Raw genomic sequence first — 9,419 nt, forward strand, 5'->3', positions numbered from 1 at the left:
TTTTAACGTGCTTCATAAATAAAAGAAAGACCCTCCGAGACCAATTAACAGTGATGCAACCAACTTCCTTGTGTTTCAGAGACTTGCAATATTTACTAAAGGGGTCCTTGAGATTTAAAAATGTTCAGTCTGTTAAAAATCTGAGGTTTAACTAGACGTCATCACCGCCATCTGCTGTCTGTGAGATGAATTTTACGTCTTATTGCAGTTTCTGCATTCAGACCAGCAGGTGGAAGCAAATACTAACATCTGACAACATCCGAGTCTCACGCAGGTTCCTCGTTTCTTCACCTGCCGATACAAAGTCATTAAATCTCAAGCATCCTTCAAAAACTGCCGGAGTTAAACTGTTATCTGCAGATCAATATCTGTGTGTGTGTGTGTGTGTGTGTGAGAGAGAACGAGGACAGGACAGCCACAGGAGGCCGAGTGCCGGTAATGGGCTGTAATCAGGGATAAATGTTGACACGGTTGCACGCGCGCAACTTGAGCGCAAAATCTACGGTGGCCGGAGATAATTTGGCAGCGCGGAATGAGATTATCACTGGTGAGGTGATTAATGAGCTAGCATCTCGGCTGCGGTTAGCTAGCAGTCACCGCCGTGCTGTTGGTTGGCACCTGCCGGACCTCCATGCAGGTAACATCACATTAGACTCAACACCTGGCGCGGCAGTCAGCTCACCATGGCAACACGTGTTAGCAGATATGAAACAGCCGCGTTTATTCACGTATTTTTGTTTCTGGCGGGATTTTTTTTTTCTGACATTTTTGTGGCACTAATATTAGAAGTGAATGAGCCGGCCCGTTGTAATTCACTAGGGGTTCATTTTAAATGATTTATATGGTAAGAAACGACACCTTTGAAGTTTAAATAATACAATGTTCAATTGTGACATACACTTTTGAAAATCCCAGAAAACAAACAAACAAACAAACAAACAAACAAAAAACTGCTACAACTAAATTTATTACAAAATAATTCATATCTATCTTGGAATATAATAAAAAGAGAGAAGAAAATGTCCTAAAAGATACCAAACTTCTTTATCTGTCAAATATTACACGTTTTTTAGCTGCTCAAAATATTTGAAAGAGGAGGGCTAAAGTAAGCAGGAAATATTTTATGAATGTTCGTTGGTTCTTGTAAATCTCAATCACTTTATTCACTCGATTTAACAAATGTCATCATTAATTCACCAACACATCCTCTTACAACACTTCCTAGTGAAAACAGAGCAGGAAGAGGAACAAATATCGCATAAACCTGCCCCTTTCTCAAACTTGATCTGACGGGTCCTGGAACTGTTTGTGAAATTAATTTGTGGAGGAATGCACTGCAAAAACACAAAATCTTAACAGGTTTATAGTGCTAATACCTTAGTACACTAGAAATAAGACAAAACTAACTTACACGTAACTTTTCAGAAAGTAAATATGAGCTTGTTTGAAGTCTATAATTCTTTAATGTTGATGAAAAAGTCACAGCTTCACCGGTAGATTATTTCATTTATAACATGGGAGAAATGTCTTGTTATAAGTGAAATAATCTACCAATAGAGCTAGTAGTTTTTCATCAATGTTAAGGAATTACTGACTTAAAACGAGCTCCTGTTTACTGTTAGTTTTTGTCTTACTTCAACTGTACGAAGATGTTAACACTAGAAACTAGACCAAAAATACTTGCTAAGACTTTGTGTTTTTTGCACAGTGTGTCTGAATGTCATTTTCTATGTAAAGTGAGATAGTATTTGATTCTTACAGGTTAAGAATGAGGCCAGGAGTAAACATTTTCGAAATGTCGAACATGGCCACCAGTTTTACACCCGTTTGGCGCTTGGACTGAGCCGTTCCCCCACCTCCGCGTGCACAGACACCTACATCAGATAACGCTCTCCAAAAGTCTCCGTGGCGAGCCGTTTGAAGCGGCTCCAGTGAACCGCAGCCCCACCGCCACCGCTCCTCCCCTCTCCCCCTCCAAGCTGTCGCCTCTTGTTCCCCGAGAGCGGTGCGGTGTGTGCCGGGTGACGGGGTCAGGGTGAAGGGGTCCCCTCCATCTCCATATAGGCTGTAGGCTACAGCTGCTCCTATGAGATTGGTACCTCAAACGCTGAGGCTGCGCCTCAGAAGTCTCCCCGCGTGTGTGTTTGTGTGTGAGATAAGGGGATAGAGACATCTTCATGGTGTAGGAGTGGAAGGATTATCCCCATCTCTGCTGTATTAAATACAAAGATGGAGGGCGGAGGAGGAGGGTGGATAGTTGGCGAGTTCAGCAGGTGCTGCAGTGCCCACCCCTTGCTACGACCTTTAACCTGCACAACAGCAGACCTGGCTTCAAGCCCGACGTTTACAGCTGCAATACACACACACACACACACACTTTGTGCTGCATAGGTAGACAGGTGGTCTTAAAATTGTACTCCCACTGAAAAATTTTATAAAAATCAATTACTTAAAAAAAAAAAGTCATAAATCTTGAACAGCTTAACTGGAAAAAGACAAAAACACTTTTTATTCAACTACAGCGTTCAGTCTGGATTAAAGTCCAGCAGTAAACCACATCTGGATGAGACGCTGTTGAGCCTTTGCGTTACCTAGTAGATTTTTATTTTTGCGTTCTCTCGCAGTAATTTACTAGTCGGTTCGGCTTTTCCATGTATGTTAATTTCTCGTTAGTGAAGTTTAGGATACAAATGCACCACAAATGTATGTGCAAAATGCAAAAGCAAAACAGATGATGGGTTTTCCATCCCTTCTAAAGCAAACAGAAACTTTACGTGAGAAGGAAAGAGAGTATTTGTGGTCAGGTACATGCATCGTCAATGTGCACCTTAGAATTCAAACTATTGCAGATTTTGTTCCACCTGTTAGCAAATGAAATATTTTCCTGAAAAACATGGGCATGTTTTTGTCTTTTTATTTAACATGCTGCACAAAGCAGTTATGTGTTGCCTGGCTACTATTATATAATGTAACCGAGTCAAATTATTTTATTTTGAATTCTTTTTAGGCTTGTTTTACTTTGTTCATTAACTAATATTTGTGTGTAGCTCATTTTGAAACAATGCGACATGCACATCTGTATCTACAGCTGAAACGAGCAGCAATCTCCAACACAAACACGCTTAAAAATGAATAGGAAATGTGTTAAGACAAAAAAATACGACTATTGTCAACGTCCACGTAATACGGGACGTCACACCTTTTACAACCCTAACCCTCCACAGATGATGTTTAAAATAATTTACCTGCCTTCTGTCTGAGTTACATTTGGGTCATTATGTTAAGTGTTATTTTTTTTAGATTTACACCCAGGATATTTTAGTTTGCAAACAAGTTTGACGTTACTTTTTAAAATTACAACACACCAAACGAACGCTTCAATGTGGAAAAGCGACACTGAAGATATGCATGAACTATAGACAATACGTTTGCCTTTAATCAGCTAAAATAAGTATTTAGACGCACAGAGGGTTATAATTGGTACCAAATGCACGATGCTGAACGTTGAGCTCTGCTCTGACTGCTGACTCTGTCACCACAGTTTCCAAGCGGCGCTGGCCTGCAGTGGAGACTAAGTGATCCCAGCGGCAGAGCGTCGAGTAAACGCCTGAGTGTGTGCATTCGGTTTCCCCCACCCCACAGCACCCCCTCCGCACACACACATTTTATCATGCACATGGCTAATATTTACCCCAACCTCATCACTATTCATCCCTTGATGCGTCAGCGTCGCCGGGACCGATTGCTTCCCATCCCTAAACAAACATGTGGCGCAGAACAGGGGAAAGGCGTGCGGCAGAAACACGAAATGCTCTCGCGTTGTTTTCCCAGAAATCAGAAACACGTGAGAGCGGCTGAGGGGGCCCGCCAGAGAGGAAAATCTGCTGATGTCGCCGTCTTCCCAAAACTCCGTTCAGGGGTGCCTTCCGTCTAAATCAAAATGTTGACAACGTAATGACACAGCACGCCGAGGGGTTGTTGTTGTCGCAGCACAAATATGTGCTGCTGCGTGTTGTTTACAGAGAGCCAGTTGGGATGTTTGATCTGTTTCTGGTGGAGGTCAAACTCTTTAAAAAAAAACCACAAACAAACCCACAGTTCATTTTACGAACGTGTGGATTTACGGGCCGTTTATGGGGTTGCATTTCATCCGTCCTCCTACGGCTCTTCCTGGACAGATTGCCATTTAAAGTGGTTGAATAATTGAGGAGTAACATTTGCTCCAGCCATCCCGGAGTGCGTGTGTGTGTGTGTGTGTGTGTTGGAGAGAGCAGCTTCTTTGAACCGGGTCACACTCACCTGCTGAAGTGGCGTTGAAGCCATTATTAGCTCTATCATTAGCATATCTCTTAAAGCAGAAGTGCCACTTTTGCATAGACAGTTGATTTAACAAAAAGTATGTGCTTTAATAGCTCATTACTGCACACAATGGACTTGATATCCCTTTTGTAACTAAAATCATTAAAACACTTCATTATTAGCATAAAATTGATGGGAAAGCACTTCCATTATCTGCTGCTTTGTGCTCAACACTGACAACAGGTTGGGTTTGAGAAGCTGTCAAACCTGCTAAACAGTAGAGGTTCAGGGCTCTCCTCGTTTCCCAGAACCTGTAATCTGTCATTTGAAATGTTTTCTTTTTCCTGTGCCATGGCAATATCACCTAGCGACTGTCCACGACTTGTTCATTACTGCTCTGGTTGTACATTTGTACTGTGTAGGCTATTAGCTAATTTCTAGTAGCCATTTCCTGTCTTATGAAGCACGTTATGCTCTCCTTTTTGCTTTAAATTAGACATCATTGGTCCATTTAGTTTAGCACTTTAGCATTAGCTTCTGCTAAATACCACATTGGTATGATGCTTTAGTGCTGATGAAACTAATGGTTCTTATTAGGGCTTTAGGGTTAGTAGTTAACTTTTTAGTTATTGGTGCCCACCATGGTTGTTTCAATTGACAAAGAATAAAACACACTTATACTGACTACCGTGTCTATTAAGGCACAACTGGACCTCATTATCAAAATCCAAAACTTAAATATACTCACCAAAATGAATCCTTCCTCCAGCGTTCTGACTTAAATTAGGCAGAATGTATCGTTGATGGTGAGATTTATTTTCCTACGTCCTGCTGTGGAAAATTCCTGATTTGAATCCCACAATCCTTTCTGTTCATTAATCCTACAAGTGTGGTCCTCCATTTTGTATTTTCTTGCAATAGTTCATAACCCTGACCTCTGAACTTCAACGTCTTAGAGGGTAACCCAAGCCAACTCGAGGATTAATCCTCAAAATGGCCGCCTGAGTGAGCTGTTTATCCAGGGACCTTTTATTAAGAAAAGGTCCCTAACCTGAATAAATACTGTTTCTCTGGCAAACACATGCCGACCCAATTAATCAAAGCCTCGTGTGTGCGTGTGCATGTGTGTGTGTGTGTCGGATTTCAACCAGCACACCTCATGAGTGTGTTTTCACACCGTGCCGTGTTTCTTTAACCTCTTCTGCACTCCTCCAGGCCTCACCAGGAAAGGAATCACAACAGACTTGGGTTACACATGTCCTACAGAGTGTAAGTGTGTGTGTGCGCGTGTGTGTGTGTGTGTGCTTTTGCGTGCCTGTGGGTGTGTGTTTGTGCGTGCCCTGCTGGGTTTCTTAATTTTAACAAGGATTAGCTCTATATTTTCCTTTCATCAGTTCTCTGATGGATCCCCAAATATGTCCGAAATCAAATCAGGACAAGCAGCGCCCTGTGCGGATGTTTGCCCGGCAAAGCCCGCCTTCTCCCCGACTCGGTTTGAGGTTGTCGAGACCTCGCTCGACAAGGGACAACACCCGCGCCCGTGAGTCGTTACAATAATCTGCCTCAGTCCTAAAATTGGGAGCGGTGCAAGTTGGTCTTCAAAAAGTTTCGGCTAAGGCGGACGTGGGGGTCTACCTCCCTCCCCCACCCGGCACAGACAAGGGCCCACAGAAGACAGCGGACCACCGCGGCTGGAAGTCAAAAAGCAAGAAGATGAAAAAATACGTGGGGGCCTCCACCGCTGCTGCGGCGCAAGTTTGCGCTCACAGACAGGAGGGAGAATGTAATCATTCTTCTTGAAATGTACAGAAGAGGCAGAATGCAAACAGACAGCATGCATAATGGCATTTCCATACCGTGCCACACAAAATGTATATTGACAATATGCAGAGACACACACACACACACACACAGAAAGATGCAGGGCGCTATAAACAGCTCTTTATACTCTCCCATTCAAATCAATTTGTTTACGCTGGGCTGCCAAAGGAACCAAATCTAACTGTTTCCCCTTGAATACATTAGACTGTAAGTGAGGTTAGAAAGTGATAATGACTTCCCCTGCTGCTCTCCCTCTCTTCTCCTCGCCCTCTCTTTACCCCTCTCCACCTCCCCACCCTCTTTCCTCCTCTCTTCTCTTCTCTCCATCTCGACTCGTCTGCATCTGTGTCTCAGATGGGGGAAGACTTTGACTCGCGCTCGTCTGATTGAAGCCGGATGGACTCCGTCTTTCTCCCCCCGCTCCACTGTCTCTCTTTGGTCCCAGGCGCAAAACTGCAAAGTCAAAGAACTGCTGCTCCACATCCATCTCTCCGAAGGAAAGAAAGGGGGAAAAAAAGAGGTTCTTTATGCTTTAGGCCAGGATAGTGGAGCGGCACATTATCAGGCAGTGAAAGGCTGAGGACCGGCGACCTCGAACAGACAATTTTATTATTAATACTTGTAAGCAAGTCAACAGCAGCAGTAAAAACTGTATCTGTAAGTCGACTTGGATCACTTTGCTCAAACGCTACGTTTACATTTTACATTGTCTTGCTGAAATGTGCAAGGATTTCCTTGAAACATTGCATATTCTGTATAGACGTGAGATATGGACTTAAAGTTTTATCATGATGTTTTGTGGTACTATTGTGATAATTATAAAAATGACAAATGATACGATATGTACCCGTCCTTATTCCAGATATCATCTGACTGTCGCCGTTCACCAGACACTGTTTTAGCTCCAACAGGTTGGGACGCCATTTTGTCCTCAGAACTGTGTAACTTAATGTTACAGATTCAACAAAGTGTTGGAAACAGTCCTTAAATATTTAATTCATATTCACAAAACAGCAGTCGCCTTCATCACCAATACTCAAGGTTGTGGTGTACCACATGTCCCAAAGTGTCCCAATGAAATATCTTCGACACCATTACACCAACACCACAAGTCTCAAGCAATAATACAAAACAGGACGGATCCACGGTCTCATGTTGTATATCGTCACCTTCCTAAAATAATAGCACAAGTCATTTTTTTTACCAGAAGATCAATTAGACAAAAAGAATAAAATTACATTTTCATTTTGGTAAAAAATGACTTAAGCCAGTGTTTGGAAGGTGACAAAATGCTTAATGGTAAACACACCTGAGCTATAAATAATGGTTTCGTTTTTTTAGGCAATAGCTGTCTTTCTATTACCTCTAACATCAGCAATGCATTTACATCAACACATGGTTCATTCTTATAACAATCCACATTTTTCACTTCCAATACCGATACAGATATTTGAGATTTAGTAGCTGATACTGATCTGACACAATAAACAGAGCTGAATTGACCTAAAATGTTGCTTTTTCTAAACATAGACATAACTGTCCTGAATTACAAATTTATTTGATAACTCTGCTAAAGTACTGCACTCTTATTTACGCCATTAGCATCACAATCTTAGTTAAACATGAAGCAACATGTTTAACTAGAATAGCAGCCAAAGTAAAATAAATATTAAAGAAACTGAAACTGACAAAAACAATAGCTTGACTACTTTGGCAGATTAAATTACTTCAGTAGTAAAACACACAGTCAAAACTTCATCTTCTGGACGCAACAAATCTCCCCAACACTTTACTATGACTACCAAAAGGAGCTTGACAAATGGAAGTTAACAGCATGTTTTACTCCAAGACTGTGGTGAAGGCATCGCTTTGTGTTCTCAGAATGAAAAATAAAGAATAAAACGGTGTGGGCTGTAGGAAGAGGAGCAAGGCTCTGCTCCCGAGAGAGACGCAGCAGATTTTGGCTACAGAGGCTCTCACGGTGAATTCAGCTGGGTTCTCTGAGTAAAAATATTTAAATATTTGAATGGATGTAAATTCAGCTGGATGTCACCCAATGTAAATAAATAAATAAGTGGAAGGGGGGGAAACAAAGCTATATCAAAAATAAGCAGGGAGGACTTATTGTACGAGTGTTAGCAGATGTACAGCGGTGGCATGTGTGACCAAAGCTCTGTCAAGCCTGTGGGTATCAACACAATAGGGACAGCCTGTCATCCCCCGTGGCTATTAATATTATATTACTGTCACTTCAGACCAATCTCTCAGTTAAACAGCACTGTGTGTGAATGTGTGTGTGTGGAAACGGCGGCGTGCATGCAAAATCAGATATAGTCACATTTGCAGCAAAAGCTCTTTTATTCTTTGATTCATTATGCAGGGTGGTAGGAGCTGGATCTCCATGACTGAGTGCTGAATAATGTAAAGCAGCGTTAGCGTGACAGCGTAGACCTTGTTTGGAGGTGACTATCTGAGGTGGAGATCAGGTAGGACACGATGGCCGTGATGACATGTATGGTCTGCTGAGGTCATGTCTGGTTCTCAGGGAAGGACCAGCAGAGTATCGTCTGACAAACATGTGGGTCTGGTTTAATGCTGGATTACCGCCTGTCGAAGGCTTTTGACACAATGTTCCTTGGCTTCTTCTGATCTGCAGCCGGGTGAGGTTTGTGTTTTGGCCCTGCTCCTCGTCTGATTTACTGGCCGGATTTCACAGCTTATCGATATCTGTTGTGGCTAGCTTTATTAGCCAATGTTCCTAGCTGCTTTCACACCTGAAAGTCCGGTAGACTCGGTTCAGTTGGAGACTGAAGTTGCAACGTTTGTCACATTTTCGGTTGGTGCGGTTAGCTTTCATGCTGCACTGTATGTGTGTATTTAAGCCCTTCGAAAAACCTGTTGTGGTGCTGCACCAAGAACCACCAAAGGAAACAACATAAAATCCTCCAAAGATATGAGAACAACTTCCTTCTTCACTAATGTAAACAAAATAAAATTTTAGCAGTGGTCGGATTTCACTTTTATCTTTAGTAAAAGACCACAACCCATTTCTCCTACTGGAGTTAGACTCACATGTGTGTTTTGGTTGTATTTACCCAGAATGCCTTGCGTCATAGTCCACTTCCTGCTTCTGGAGCGGTTTCCGGTTCGGTTGGTGTTCACACATGCACTGCCAAAGTTCACGTCAACCGAACCGAGGCCTATTTTTTTTAGGCGGACCAGAGTTTGCTTTTTGGTCTGAGTCAAAGTTTGATTCCATGTTCACACCTCACCAAGTGAACCGGACTGTCTAGGCAAAC

At 42.4% G+C, this 9,419-nt stretch overlaps 1 long non-coding RNA gene across 1 annotated transcript; it reads left to right on the forward strand.

Annotated features, from left to right (window-relative positions):
* The first annotated feature begins 382 nt into the window (after positions 1-382).
* Positions 383-6,626, forward strand: LOC106946240 (uncharacterized). Its single transcript, XR_001424728.1, has 2 exons — positions 383-637; positions 6,475-6,626. It is a non-coding gene; the product is annotated as an uncharacterized LOC106946240 (long non-coding RNA).
* The last annotated feature ends 2,793 nt before the right edge of the window (positions 6,627-9,419 follow it).

The sequence above is a fragment of the Poecilia latipinna genome, unplaced genomic scaffold (assembly GCF_001443285.1).
Source record: "Poecilia latipinna isolate Pla-1442-1.1 unplaced genomic scaffold, P_latipinna-1.0 Scaffold183, whole genome shotgun sequence".
NCBI lineage: Eukaryota > Metazoa > Chordata > Actinopteri > Cyprinodontiformes > Poeciliidae > Poecilia > Poecilia latipinna.